We start from the raw sequence: 15221 nt of genomic DNA, 5'->3' as shown, positions 1-15221 counted from the left end.
AATAACAAAAAAGTACAAAGCGATGCTGTTAGCATAGGAGAAGCCTTTTAGTTTATCTTTCCCTTTATAACTGTTATTTCATTAGTGATTTTTTCAGTCCCATTGCTAACACATAGCTTTTCTTGGCAGCTTCCTTGAATTCCCCGTCTTGAGCAAATTTTGAGTCATGCCGAAGCAGCATTAGATAGCATCGGTAAATATGCACTATGAACTACAGCCTGTTTTCCTGTTACCTAAGCAGAACCATAAATCCAAACTGTGGAGACGAAAGGTCGGAGCAGTAACTCAGGGAGCCCGCAGCTGCCCAGGGAAGGAGCCATTTCCCAGGATTTGTGCTGGTGCCTGGGCCAGGCCAAGGTGCAGGCAGCAATGCCGGGCGCCGGGGCCGGCTGCAGGCATTCGCAGCCTTCTCTGGAAGAGGGTTTGTGAGTCCAGCTGCGAGCCGGCCGTGGCTCAGAGTCTGGGACTTGGAGGGGTGTGGGGCCACCATCGCAGGTGTCCGTGGGAGCTGGTGGATGCGGCTGCACGTGCCTGATTTGCCCAGGTGCCCGCGGCAGCATTCGCACCCACCACAGGCCTCAGGCCGGTGAGACACCGGTGGGGACCTGGCACAAAGCCGTGGCTCATCCGGCGTAATGTTCTTGTAGGACCAATGCATGTATTCAAGGACGAAAACATCGGAATGCAGAAGTGAATCTGTACTGAACCCGTGCTTCGCATCCTTCAGCTCCAGCACTGTTGATCCATTACTAAAGACTCCACGCTCGGATTTATAATCTGGTCTGAGAAACTTCAATTTATTTAGCCTGCTGTGCCAGGGCAGGATTTTCCAAGATACCTGACTCATCCCTGTAACTTTTTTTTGAGTGTCATCTTGTTTTTCAGTGGCTGCTTTGAAGGGTGGGCACCCAAAGCAGACACCGTGGTGATGGTGTTGCTGACACCGATTACAAGCATCAAGCTGCCTCCTTGCCCCAGCAGTTTCTGATGGTACCCTTGGGGGTGTAGCATCACACTCGTGCATCATCTCCCGGCTTCTCCTGGGGAAGAACCTCCACCATCAGAAGATTAGGTGCTACCACACACTGCAAATAGCAGCATCTTTGCAGAACCACACTCGCCTTGCCTCACAAGAGTGGAAAAGAGCCATTTCCCTTCTTTATGCACATTTTCAAAATCACTGGCATGCTTGCCTCCTTTTCACTCCTGCCTCACGCACCTCACTTCGTCCAGGCTTTCATTTTTTTATACCCCGTTTACTGTGACTGCTCAGTATTTCATCCCTTGCCTAGCAAACCTCAGCTGTTCTCTCTGCCCACACTCTGTTTCCCCTCTGGCTGCGGTGTGGGGTTGGCCGGGTGCTGCTGATGGGGGGGCAGAGGTGTGCGGGTGGCGGCACCCTCGCTCCTCGCCAGCTTCAGTGGCACTTTGGGACCTGCCGAGGAGCCGTGCAGCCTGTGCTGGGTGACAGCTATGTCCCTGCCACTCCATCGGCAGCCCGTGGCTCAGCACCGCCCTGCCGAGCCTGCCAGTACTGGAAATGGAAATCTCACGTACTGGTTTTAACAGTTTGTGCATTCTGGCTGCAGCGCTTCAGCTGCAAAAGGTCCAAGCACTTACAGGAGTAAAGAACGACGCATAGCTTTTAGCAGCCATACTGTTACATGCCTTCACACACAGCCAGCAAATTAGTGTCTTCCTGCTTGTATCACTGATCTGTTCTTATTTTGGACCACAACCATGAAGCATGTTGCATTAGCACCTTTTCCTCCATAGCTCCAGCATATGCCTTGTAGCCGGATAGGTTTCTGTCTGGTATAGCTGAAACTGAATTCCTTCCAGCTTTGCCTCTTAGTGCACTTTCTGCAAAATCTGGGATTTTATGCTACCGATTTCCATTAAACTGAATGTTTTGTTCTGTTAACAGCTGATTTAACTCAAACGGATGATATATCCCTAATGAGAAACGAAAGCATGCTCAAGAGCAAATGGAAATTCCCAGTCAGTCCAATTAGCGCTGAACTATCGCAGTGTGTGGGTGTGCAAAGGGAACGGCCCGGACATAAATCCAGCTGTTTCTACCTGTTGGGTTTGGTTATCAGGAAGATTTAGATGCAGATTTCAATATTTCAAAGTGTGCTGGTATGGACAAGGGGCCCAAACCAGGAGCAGACTGAGAGGCTGGTAGAAAGGATCATTGCAATGCCTGCTCACAGCGAGGGTAAATATAGATATATCTACACACCCTGGTGTGTCAGGCACTCTGTGTCTCACTTGGGGGTGCTGCTGGAAGCAGGGGTGAGCACAGAACTTGGAGGGTGAGCTGGTCTCAAGTCCCCGCTGCAGGACATCTTCTCTGCTGCAAAAAATGCTTATTTCGCATTTTATCTGAATCTGCTTGTGACCTACCTATTGGCTTCTGCTGAGCTTTATTCCCCTTTCATTAGGAAATTGGTTAGGTCAAATAATGCTTTCTCACACTGTATTTTCTTTCTCCAGTTTCTGCAGCTTCATATCTTCCTTTTTTGTTTGTCACAGAAGATGGCATCTCTTCCCAGCACCCCTTCTACAACATGCAGACTTTCCACAGTGAGCCTGAAATACTGATTTATTTTATTTTAAAATACAACTGCTTGCCGTATTTAAAATACTACAACTTCGAAGTTGTAAGAGGTGTCTCAGCTGGACTTCCAATGGCCACCTGCACATAGGTGAAAACTGAGGAAATTTTGGTTTAAGGGGTCCGAGCAAACACTTGTACAAAAAAAAAGCAAAACATCCCTTTCTATCTAAAAATACTTAAAAATATGTAGTAGACAGATTGTTAGCAATGACTATTTACCCCAGTTTTTGTTTCCTTCCAGCCTTAGCCTCACATGCTGAAAATGTCCAGCTTTGGCCTTGACTTGTGAGTAAAAAATCTATTTGGGAAATGTGAGGGTGAGCATTATTTTGTGCAATAAGCAATTTCTGTCACCTTCCTTGCAAGAACTTGTGGCCCTTAGCAGCTGAGGCAGAAGGCTGAACGCTGGCAGGGAAATGATAGACAAGACTAAAAAGCCCGTAACGGCAAAGAAAACCAGGAGGGCGTGTAAAATCTCCCACAAGAGATGCCCGATGTTCCCTTCTCCCCCTCGTAAAGGGCTGACAGGGTGGGTTTCTGGTCATGGCCCCGCACCAGCCCCAGGGATCCTGCTGTGCTGGGCCCAGGGGATGCGCGGGGATCAGGGGATCCCGACCCCAGCATGGCGGCCCTGACACGGTGCAGGACCTGCTTGCCGCTGCAAGCCCCGGCAGCCTCTGTTTGCCTTTCCTTGGAAAACAAACTTGAGAAATGACAGTTCAAGAGCTGATAAGAATAATCAGACATGTCTGTTGCAGATATGACATGCGCTGCTGGTTGAAAACAAGTCTTAGCTGAGTTCCCAGCCTGCTCATGAAAACTGCCAGCAGAATACATGCCCAAAGCTCCGCTTCTGCCAGCAAAGTCTCTGCTTCGCCCCTGCTTTGCTCTCCTGCGCTTGCTGTCCCTGGAGATCCAGCATTGCTGTCCTTGGAGACCGTCAGTTTAGGGGGGGACAAAATCCTGCGGTGCCACAGCCCTCCAGGAGCCCCCACCGATGCCGGCTGCTGAGGCAGGGGGAGCGGCTCTCTCTCTGCCCCAGTGCGAGGGGAGCGCCCGCCTTGGTGCTTTTTTAATGTCTGGGCTGACATTTAGCTGTCTTGAAAACAAAAGCTGCTCATGGGCTAATTAAATAGATCCGCACACAGCGTAACGTAAGCCCCAAGGAGCGACAGAGTCCCAACAGGGTGTGAGCTTCGGCAGGCAGAATGACACAGTATTGTGCATGCAAAAGGCTCTAATTTGATAATCACTAGTGGGTAACGTGGTGGGGGGCTAGCGCGGGAATTCAGAGCGCTTGGTCCATAAGGCCCTGGTAAGTACCCGGTATGACTGCCACCTCGTCCCTTAGGGCTGGATACTGTACATCTTCTCTTCTCCCTCTTCGCCTTTATTAATATTATAAACCACTTAATATTATAAACCAACAAGAATAATGAAACTCCTGTTTCAGAGTGCCTTCTGTATTTCAGAATATGCAAATAGTTTCTGATCAGCACTGCCACTGTGATGCCCCTGTGATACCAACACAGCAATAAATAGAGTTAATGGAGCTGACGCATTAATCCTAGTAGAGAAATGACACTTCCAGAGTCTAAAGATAACGCAGAATACTGGAAAACTTGTTCTAATTACAGCAGGGAGCATCTTGCCTTCTTCCTATATTGCCATTTTAAATTGAAATTACTATTCTCAGTAGAAAAGATCTTTTGTTCAGCTACCAGCCAAGAAAGACAATTCTACTGAGAAGGTTTAATAGTGCGTTAATACTCACATTACACAGTTTCCTCAAATGGCCAAGAAGACAAACAGGCAGGAAACAGTGAAGATCGCGTACCAAGGGAGACAAAATTAAGTATTTCAATTAAGTACTTGCTACCTAATGCGTGGAGGGAAGTGAACACAGCGCTCCCCCTGAGGTGCTATAACCAAAGCCCCCTCCGAGCCTGTCTCGGTGGGGAACAGGGATGTTCCTGCTTCCACGTGGCCACCCACCCGGCTGGCAGGGAAGCTACGGGGGCAGCAGCGGGGCTCTGCAGGTGCCTGGTGCCTCCTTCCAGCCCTGCTTCACCCCCCTTGCTCCCCAAAGCCTTCTGCACCCCCAGATCCACGCTGCCACTGCAGCAAAGCTGAACTTCCCCGTACAGCTGAGCCTGCAGGCAGCAGCACCACGTCCCACCCTCATGCTGTTTCAAGACCTAACTCTGATTTTCACTGGAGCCAGGTTGCAAGTACATGTCCAGCTGTGTAATGGGCTGGCTGGGGTTTTTTAGCCATCTCTCTGCCTTTTTCTCCATTACCTGGACAACAGCTTTCAGCGGGGAAGGCAGTTGGGTTTTCCCGGTGCCGCTCATACACAGCCTTGCTGCTGCGGGGAGCTTTCGGGTGGATTCCAGAACGTTGTGAACTCTGCGCTCCATGTCAGAGATCCCACTCTGAGGTGATGGAAAGGGGTGTGAGAGCCACGTTTCCTCAGAAGCCGGGAGTTTTGCATATGTCCTCACTCCTCACCTCCCGGGCAGGTTTCGGCTCCATCTTGCCTCCTGTAGGTATATGTGGCTTACAGATATGGTTAGGCAGCCGGGCCGACAGCAAGAATTTAGTAATCAGCATCATGGGCATGTTCTTCAGGCTGCAGAGATTGGAGCAAAGCCCTCGGTTTTCTCAGGTTTGGCTGCAGCAAATCCACCTCCCTGGGTGTCACTGATGCCTTGTCAAGGGCATCTCTGACCACGGCCAAGGCAAAGGTGTTGCTGATGACTGGTGTTCGTGTATGGAGGTGTCCTGGCCATGCCTCTGAGCCGTGCTAACACGCAGGGACCCCCAGCACACAGTGACCCCAGGCACGCAGGGACCCCGGGCATGCAGGAGCTGGCCCCAGAGGCGCAGGAGCTGGCCCTGCCTCGCTCCATGCCCACAGCCTGTGCTGGGATCGCAGTGCGGGCGCGGGGAGGGGTGAATCCCAGACTCCCACCCAAAGCACGGACTAGAAAGAGGTGGCCCTGCATCCCCTGGCTGGGGCAGGACGGCCCAGGCTGCTTCCCTGGCCACTTCCAGATGTGCAAAGGGCACTCAGCAGATGGAATAGGGTCTCAGCCACTTTGCACGTTCACACGGTGTCGGCCTCCAACACTGTCCCTGAGCGGGCACCTGGCCCCCGGCTTCACACTGGTTTGCAGGGGGAGATTATTTGAATGGGCTTCTGGGTGCTTGGTAGGTGCTGAGGGAGCAGTCCTGCCCTGGGGCCTGGCAGGCACAGCTGGAGGCAGCCTCCAGTTCCAGAACAGAGGAAGTCAAATATTATTCAGAAAATACCTGCAATTGCATCACCGTCAGATCGTATCGATGGTAAACATCAGCTGCTAACCTTTAGCAGATATTAGAAAATATGGTAATACTGGATTTTCAACTAAATTTTCCTTTTGGTGTTTCTTTATAAACATGTAGGGCAAATTGCTTCTTGACATTTTAATATAGTATTTGATCAGGCCATCTATTTGGTTAAAATAAATTTTGTCAACATTAAAACACACGAAAGCTAAAATCAGACAAAGTTTTCAGGTACTCAACTTTCCTACTGGGCATGAAACACTGGAAAGATGTTAAGACTGATCTGGAACAATTTTTTAAAAGCTAAGATTAAGAAATCAGTGAATGGTAATGTAATAATAGGTGAGAGCCTAGTGCATTGCCTTTCTACGGACTGGAGGTAGCTACAACTGCAATTTAAAAGTTGTGGAGGTGTCCTCTTGCTGCTGTTAGCAAAAAGCACTTACTAGAGCCCTTCTGCGCTTTCATCCTTCCGCTTTTTCTTTACTCTGTACCCACATTTTCTTTCCCAATCAGTTCTACGTGAGTTGATCTAGATAAAAGGCGGAACATGCCGTATACCCACGCACGGCATTATATTTCCTGCAGACATCTCACCCTGTGCTATTATCCTGATGGAGCTGGAGTGGGTGACTCATCCTTTTCCATACAGTGCATCTCGCTGCACGCCCGCCGGCCCGGGCACTCATGCTGGGGGTTGGCTCACACTGGCCTGGCGTGGCCGATGGGACTGGCTGGGTTCGCTGCACCAGGGTGCTCGGGGGTGCTGGGGGTGCCCCTTCCCCAGGGAGGGCCATGCCTAAGGGCAAGCACCCTCCCTGTGCCAGCAGCCATGCTGGGCTGGTCCGAGCCCTCACCTGCCTCTCCAGGCTGGGCTGCTGCTCTGGGAGCCCCTTCGTTCACTGGAAAACACATAACTTCTGAATTCTGTTGGATTGTTATTTCCACGTGGATAAAAATAAACATCCACGTACCCTTTTGCTTTGCTGTACAGCAGCAGTTACATGCTCATGCATTCGAACACTGACAAACCACCACAATATCTAACCCTAGAACCGCATTTTCAAAGGTTGTTAATGGAACTTGATGCTATTGATCAGGTCCCTGCTTATGCCACAGGCTCTGTTTAACTGTGGGCCGTGTTAAAATCCAGCTGTATGAATGAATTCAAGGGTCCAAAGCTACCAGTAATGACCAGTCAATGGTTTTTCTAACGGATCCAAAGGATCTGCTTTGGCACTGGTTTTACAACAAGAATAAGTAAGGTGCAATTCTTGCCCAAGTCTCACAGCCGGTGATGAAATCCAAGCGACCCTGGGCGGTGGTGGTGCCCCGCAGCCCTGCCTGCCCACAGCAGCAGCCCTGCCTGCCCTGAGTGGTGGTGGTGCCCCCACGCCCATGGCACCAGCCCTGCCTGTCCCTTCCTCCCATCAGTTTGCCTTTTTGCAAACTGCCCTCCCTCGCATTCCCACCCAAAGGGTTTAATTTGGGCAAGGAAGGGCCTCAAAAATACCAGTCATGGAAATGGAAACTAAATTATTGAGTTCAGTGCTGCCACATAATGAATCCTGGATTTTTAGCTGTCCTGATGCCAATACTCTCTTTTATTTTATTTTGGGAATATCTGAAAATACAGTAAGGATGGAGAAGTGACAGGAGTTCAAACTAAGTATTAGAAGTCCCTTTTTTTTGCACTCCCTTATGATGGGTTTGAAGCTGATAGGGGTAGGAGCACCCTGAGCAATACCTCTGCACCGATGCCTCCACAGCCAGACCCTTTCATTCCTCCTCCAGCTATTGTTCCCCTTCTCATTATCCTGCAGCTCTTTCTCTCTGTGCCGCTCTGGCCTCCTTCTTCCCAGAGCTGTTCCTCCCCGGGAGCTGCTGCGTGGGCCGCAGTCGCCTCTCATTACCGGGATGCTCTGAGCTGGCTTCTGTCCTGCCTCTGGGCTGAAACCCAGCGAGCTGAAGGTTTTTCTGCCGCGTCCCAGAGCACCCAGGCATCTCTCAGCTCTTTCTAACTCAGTGAAACTTCAGTGTGCGTTTGACAACTTCAGGTAAAATCCGACAGCTCCCACTGGAAGAAGGTGATGCTAAGGAATAAACAGAGAGATATGTCAGTACCTGGAATAAAAAAGCCTAATGAAAAACTAATCATGCAGTACAAAGAAATGCCAGCTCAGCTCTTACTGGAAGCAAATGCCCTGGCAATCATTACTAAGGCCATTTCTAACTCCATGGGCAGTTGCTGAAGTAACAGCTTCAGTTTAAGCTGCAAAAGCTGAAGCACCACAGCCCTGGTCAGGAGCAGCACCACCGCAGGGACTCTTCTGCCCCCAGTTCCCCACCCCCCTTATTTAAATTCCAATTGCAGACAGACTCACCTGGTTTGCAGCTGAGTCATTATTAAAAAAAAAAAAAAAGAAAAAGATAGGCATGTTGGCTATAGAAAAAACATAAAAGCCATAAATGTAAATCTATTCTGAGATGTTGAAAAGCAAAGTTAGCACACGCCTCAGGTATGTGTGTGGACACAGGACAGAAATGCTCCCAAGGAGCAGACCACAGTGCAGTGTTGGTGGGAAGTCCTGGCTAAACCAGACAAGTTTTCCCTCAGGAAAGTGAGTGCCAGTCTCAGACCAGCTGATGAATGTTCTGACAACTCTGTACGGTGGCATGACAGACCGCATCGGTCCCTGCAGCGTTACAGGTACCTGCAAATGGCTCATCCCCATCAGAACCCCTCTGTTTTCAGCAAATCGCACTGGCATCAGGTCTCTCATTATATTATTTGAGCTCCCTTTCCTTATGTCCCTGATTCTGTCTCCTGTTTCATACCAAACAAGTCACTTTTCTGATTTTGTACCACTCGCTATGTGCAGCCATTTCGCACCAGCTCCTTCCAGACGCTCGCCCCAACAAACCCGCCACAGAGATAAAGGAGGTGTGGAGCCATCCCAGCCATGAGCGCTCCCCTGAAATGCTTCGCAAAAGCAGAATGGACCCCCCTTCCCCTCAGGTGAATTTTACACTCTTTCTCTTTTTTAGTATTGGGGGTTTTTTTGCCTAGAAATCAAATCAGCTCTTGCTGGGCACTATGGCAGTGGGACCCTCTGCACCCCACCACAGCAGCGGGTTCAAGGCTGAGGGCTGCTGCCTGCTGTGGGCACATCTTCCCTCTCGCCTTTCAGCCTCTGCTTTCACTGCACTAATGCTTTCCATCCCTTAATGATTGTTTATTGAGCTCTTAAGGGATTAAACTTTGGCTTTTAAAACTGGAGCTTCAGGAGCTTATTTCAGGAACATAGTTTAAAAATGTACTGGAAAAAAAATCACTGGCATAGATAATCTTTTTTATAATCTCTAGAATTTATCTAAGAGAACCCGATGTTAAGGAAAAATACCTCCATTAATGCTCAAACAGGAGTATGGTTGTTGTTGTACGAACCTTTTAAAGCTATTAATGATTGACTTTAATGTCTTGTATTTAACGGGGGACAAGGCCGGCATTGACTTCAAACCATAGTAAATTTGTCTGTAGAAAGGCAAAAAGTCCACTGTGAGTTTCCATTTGCCACTTTGATTTCTAATATAAGTAAAATCAAGAACAATTATAAGTGGGGGCAGGTAGAAAAGCTGTACTCCCAGCAGTGCAGAGATGTCTCAGGTAAGGATCAATACCAACCATTCTGCTATTTAACCTGGGGTTTCTTAAGAGAGACTTGTCCTCCGTGCACAGGACCAGCATCATCGCGCAGAGCGTGCTGGGACGCGCCGGTGGTGCAGCTGTGGCGGATCCCATGCAGAGGATCCCCTGTAATCCCACACAATCAACTGTCACTTTGCAAAAATTGTTCCATAAAAGTTCCTTAAAGATTCCTTTTGTCAAGTACTGAGATAGCCAGTGTGATATTCAGCCACGTGGCTTAAATCTAATTCACTCCTGGAACTGCACCAACATGGAATTTGCCGCTCTGTGGGTACCAGCAAACCAGGCAAGTCACGGCGCTGCAGAGCCCTGGCCGGAGCCTGCAGTGCACCCTCCACTCATCCCCAGGAGCCGCTTATCTAATTCTGTAGCTAATGAGACATCACTCTATTTTAAGATCCATCTTATTAAATGCTTTTCAATTATTCTTACAATTCTGGTCTTCTGGTATTTTGGCCACACTGAATATATTTTATTGTAACCTGCTTGAGCTTCTTTCTGTACGAGCTGCAAGAGAGGGGAGAGGGGAAGTGTCACCAGCAGCTGTGCCTCCGTGGGGACCCTTGCTGGGGGTCCAGGATTGCCCAGCACCCTTCCCAGGAAGCCATCCCCTGCCCTCTCCCTCCCGCTGCCTGCTCCGGCCATTGCTGCTTGTCAGAGGACACTGCCTGCTGCCTGTGCCACCGCCAGGGAAAGGGCAGGGATGGGCTTTACCTGCTTTCAGAGCCTCACCAACTTGGCCTGGGCACCCTAAACTGCACAGAGCTGCCTACCTTTTCCTTCCTGTACCCCTGACCTTTAAGGAATGGCATCACCACACATAATAATAAGTTTTTTAAATCTTGATTTGACACAGTTGAAAAGGTGACGAAAAGGGAAGGTTCCCTATGACTCTGCGCCGTGGTTTTACAGGAAACCACCAAGATGTGACTGTAAGTTGTAAATACAAATTGCTTCCGAGTTGGAGTGCCCCGTTCTGTGCGATCCTGTTACTACTGCACAACCACAGAGAGAGTGATTTACTGAAATCCTGATGGCTGGAAGATGAAACACCAGTGAGATACGTCTGGGGATTATTTCCTTTCTGAGAGAGCCTGGGCGTTGCTACCAGCTGGTTTCCCCTTGTCTCTACATAAGAAGGGACAAGGGGAGAAAGAGGGAAAAATTCCTGAGTCACTGAGAAAGAAAAGGTGACAGTAGGAGGCCGAGTGAGGTTCACTGATTAAAATAGCAATGTTTGTAGCTGATTAGTGTGGTCCTGGTGCAAAGACTTACAGCCAAGAAGTGGCTTATCCTACAAAATGTGCCATCCCCAGGGTCCGCAGACCCCCACACCCCCGGGCTGGCCGGGGTGCCAGCGCTGGCCGCCGAGGGGGGAGGGCAGAGCCACAGACACGCTCGCTTGCGGCTCGGTCTGATTTTGCCTGACGGTTTAAATAGATGCTAAGTGATGTGGGAGCTCTCGGGGAGAGAAGAGCAGGACTTTGTCTCCCGCTGTGCTGCACCCTCCATGCTGCCTTAATGGAAATAAATACCTCCCTGGGACAGGTGCTAATGAGGCTTCATCTGTTTGGCTAAGGCGGCTGCCGCAGGAACCTGGCCAAATCCCCTCAGTCCCGGCTGCAGCGGAGAAAATAGCAGCCAGGGCAAAGGTTTAGTACTTTTGTAAACTAATGAGAGAAGAGGGATCATCCTGCCAAGCTCACTGGCCAAATAATGAGATTGAATCTCTGAAGTCATCATTTGGTGGTTAAGTGAACAGGACTAATCCTATGTAAACTGACGGGTCTAATTATTGGACCCATCGCTAGAAAAAAAGCGGGGAGCAGGCATCTGGCAGCCTGCTCCAGAGCCACGGCGGTTTGTGGGGGCCTTGAGCACCCACAGCCCCCATCCCGTTTGCCCTGAGGCTGCCCCAGTACTTGGTGAGGGTGCAGGTGTGGGGGGGGTGTCACACACTGACCCCCTTGCCTCTGGGTGACAGGACACCTCTGCAGACACATCTCGTGGCTGTGGTCTTCCGCTGCACGAGGAACATCCTGAGCGCTTTGCGGGAGCCTCCTGCCTTCGGGTCCGGCAGGAGAGGGTTTAGTAGCCGAGAGGCCCCTGGTGCCGGCCCCGTAAGCTGCTTACAGCCCGTGGAGCTGCGAGCGGCTGGAACGGCATCAGCTCTCCTGCCCGGCGTGTTGGTCCAGACTAAGCAGCCTGGTGAGAGAACTGGCTCGCTGGGTGGTGGCCCCCCTCCCTCACAGCCCGCGCACGCCTTGGAATGCCACGTCAATGCCCAAGTCGGCTGCGGGGAAGAGGCTTTGCAGGCAGGAGATGTGGTGGTTCTGGTGATGCTGCTGTGCTGGGTCTCACCCGGGGGCAGCCGCAGAACCCGGGGATGGATCAGTCCCTGCTGTGCTTCCGAGGGGGCACAAGGGGTGGGCAGGGGTTCGGCGAGTCGCCACGTCCCCTGAGCACCAGGGCTGCCCTCCGGGCTCCTCGCTGGCAGTGACATTGTCCTAGCCCAGAGTAACCCATCCCTGCAAAGAGACTGGGAATTTCTTTGACCAAATTCAGTTCCCCTTAAATAACATCACCAGTTTACGCTGGAGGGGCCTGTGAGCTCGCGCTGGGTTTGCAGCCCCGAAGTGCTACAGCACTAAGGTGCTGCACCGCGGGATTTGGCTCAGGAAAGTTTCTCGCCATAAACCCGACCGACTGCCGAAGGCCCCACCAGGCTCCCACTGTTGTAGCAAACCCAGGGGGAACTGGGGGCAGGAGGCGAGGCTGTGCGCCAGTGGGAGGCCATGCCTGCTCCCTGCCCTGCCCAGCACCACACTCTCGCATGGCGCTGTGGGGCCTCGCGTGGGGCAGCCCAGCAAAACCGGGGCAGTTTGGCACCGGGGGGACACACAACCCATTGCCGTGCTTGTGGTGGCAGCACGCCCCAGCACACATCGGCACAGGGCATTTGCTCAGCAGCAGCTCGTGCAGCGGCATGGGCTTCCCAGCCCTTCTCCAAATTAAAAAAAAACCCAAAACCCAAGCCCAGGATGTCGGTGCCCAGCTATAAATCAATCTGCAGTCTCGCTGGACAGATGTAGGTCCCAGCGGCACGTCCCGCTGGCAGGAGCCTTGAGTTAGAGCCACAGATGTGTTTGTCAGTAACGCGGCCGCTCATACCTGCTTGCAGACTGAAGGGTTTATCAGGGAGATTTTCTGCGTGCTGTGGTTTCACAGCATCTGTATGAAGAGGATCTGTCTGCAGAAAGAGGATAAATTACAGCGTGGCTGAAAGATGCTGCTGCTCCTGGAGGTTGAGGCAGTTTGAATTTTGTTACTTGATGAAATACAACGTGTGAGGGCTTGATGTATTAAATAATAAGTAACCAGCAAGTCTGATGCTGCGTCCCTTGGTGGGGGTGTCCCCGGGCCAGCGCCCGCTGCAGCCCTTCACTTCGCCAACAGGCAGCCTGAGCCCGCAAGAGCAGTGGCATAACCGGGGGTCACTGCTCCCTTCACCCCTCCGTTCCCATGCACAAACACCACCCACCTGCCCCCGACCAGAGGAATTAGTGTGCAAGCGACACAGATACTAAATGACCCTGATTTTGAAAAGGGGAGTTTCTCTTTCATGAGAAAACAGTGTGTCTCTGGTAAACACTGATGAGAAGATAAAGGGGGGGAGAAAAAAGGCCAGATAATGAGACTTCCGTCACATCTCCTGGGAGATGTGTGGAAAGCATAAACCCTACTTTTTACCACTCTCTGGCAGAGAGCTTCTCGCTGCCAAGCGCCGTCCGAGCTGCTGGCACAAGGGAGAGCGGGAGGCAGCCCCAGGCTCAGGCCACACACCCTGCTCGGCGTGGGGAAACCTCCCAGCCGGTGCCTTTTCCAGCCAGGATCCGCGTTAACCGGCTGCTTTTCCAAACAGCCACTCGAGGGGCACGTTCCCCGCTCCCCCCCATCATGCACAGCCCCCCACACAGGGTCTCGCACCAGCTCTCCCTGCCCGTCTGTCCCGCTGCTGCAGGTATCCTGCCTGCCAGGTCCCAAATCTACACATTTAAACTTCATCACCCTTCTGTGCTCTTTTCTCTAGTGGATAGAACCTGGTTTTTTAAAATTATTTTTTTTTAGCACTGATTAATATTAAAGTGCATCTCCTTAGGGGTTGTTCAAAAAAAAGGCAGAGCCTTTGAAGGGGGGGAACACTGAAGTGCACCAAACCACATAATTTAATTTATATTATCTTGTTTAAATTAATACTGGGTTTTAAAAGGCTGCTTAAAATCAGGACAAAGAAATCACTGGCAAAGTTAACTGTGCCACTTAGACTAAATAGGCTTTTGCAGAGAAATGTAAAAATAAATATGCTGTTCTTCTAGCGGCCTCACTGATCATTTCATAATGAAAGCAGGCAGGCAGATGAATTTCCTTTCAGTGAAAACACACAGAAAAATGACAGGCTCATGGTTATTTACTTTAGGTTTTGAAATGAAATTACGGCAATTATTTTGCTCTTCAGAACGTGAAACGCAGAATTAATAGAATTCACGGAAGATGAATATTCAATTATCCCGGTTTAGTTTTTTTTTTTTTTTTTTGTGGCTGGTGCTGAAGCAATAAACAAACATTCCTTCAGAGAGCTGGCTCCAGCAGCGCTGTCTGCCCGTGGGTCCCTGCCAGGGGCAGCTCTTGCTGCGCTCGGGGGCGAGGGGCTGCCGGGGGCTGGCCAGGCTGGGCCATGCTCCACGCGCCGGACGCTCCCGGGGGAGCGAAGGCCTGGGCACCTTTCCCAATCACTGGAGCAGTGGTGGATGCTGGTGGTGGGTGCCAGCGGCCAGGGGAAAGGGTCAAGCAGATTTTGCGGGGAGCACAGCAGAGCTTGGAGGTGCTCACCCCGCTGCTGTGGGCAGCAAAGCCCTCATGGCTGCACTGGCGGCTTCTTTACAAAATGTTGTGGACAAACGGCTGAAAAGTTTGTAATCAAAACCCACTCCTGTTCCCAGAGGGTTTTTTCCAGGGAAGACAGACTGGTGTTACCTGCAGTCCACAACTAAGCAGAAATTTTTTAGACGAGTACGGATTTGTATGCTCAGTGTGAGCTCAAACTCCGAAATGAGTTATTTTTATTGCTCTACTTCAGTGCTACCATTAAAGTTGCCGGCTTGTTGTTGTGGTTTAACCTGGCTGGCAGCTGAGCACCACCCAGCCACTCACTCGCTCCTTCCCAGGGCGACAGGGAGAGAATCAGGAGAAAGGGGAACATTTTACCTTACTAGGCAAGATCTGGAGGATCTGCAGGTTACAGCCTCCGAGGCTGGTCTGCACCAGAGCCAGGAAAACACCTTTCATGCAGAAATCAAACCTATGGAAGCGTCTTTCCGTCGGTGTGACACCATGCATCTGTGAGACCCACATGGCACAGCCTCTCCGCTGCCCTTCAGACCAGCTGGATGGGGACACCACGGAGCCACCTCCGAGTCCTTGGGCATCTGCTCTGGGACCGGTTCTGCCAGTTCTGCAGTTTAAATTTAAAGCATTACAGAAGATTTCCTCCTATTTCCC

The sequence above is a fragment of the Strix uralensis genome, chromosome 9, assembly GCF_047716275.1.
Source record: "Strix uralensis isolate ZFMK-TIS-50842 chromosome 9, bStrUra1, whole genome shotgun sequence".
Lineage (NCBI taxonomy): Eukaryota > Metazoa > Chordata > Aves > Strigiformes > Strigidae > Strix > Strix uralensis.
Note: the sequence above shows the minus strand (reverse complement) of the source record.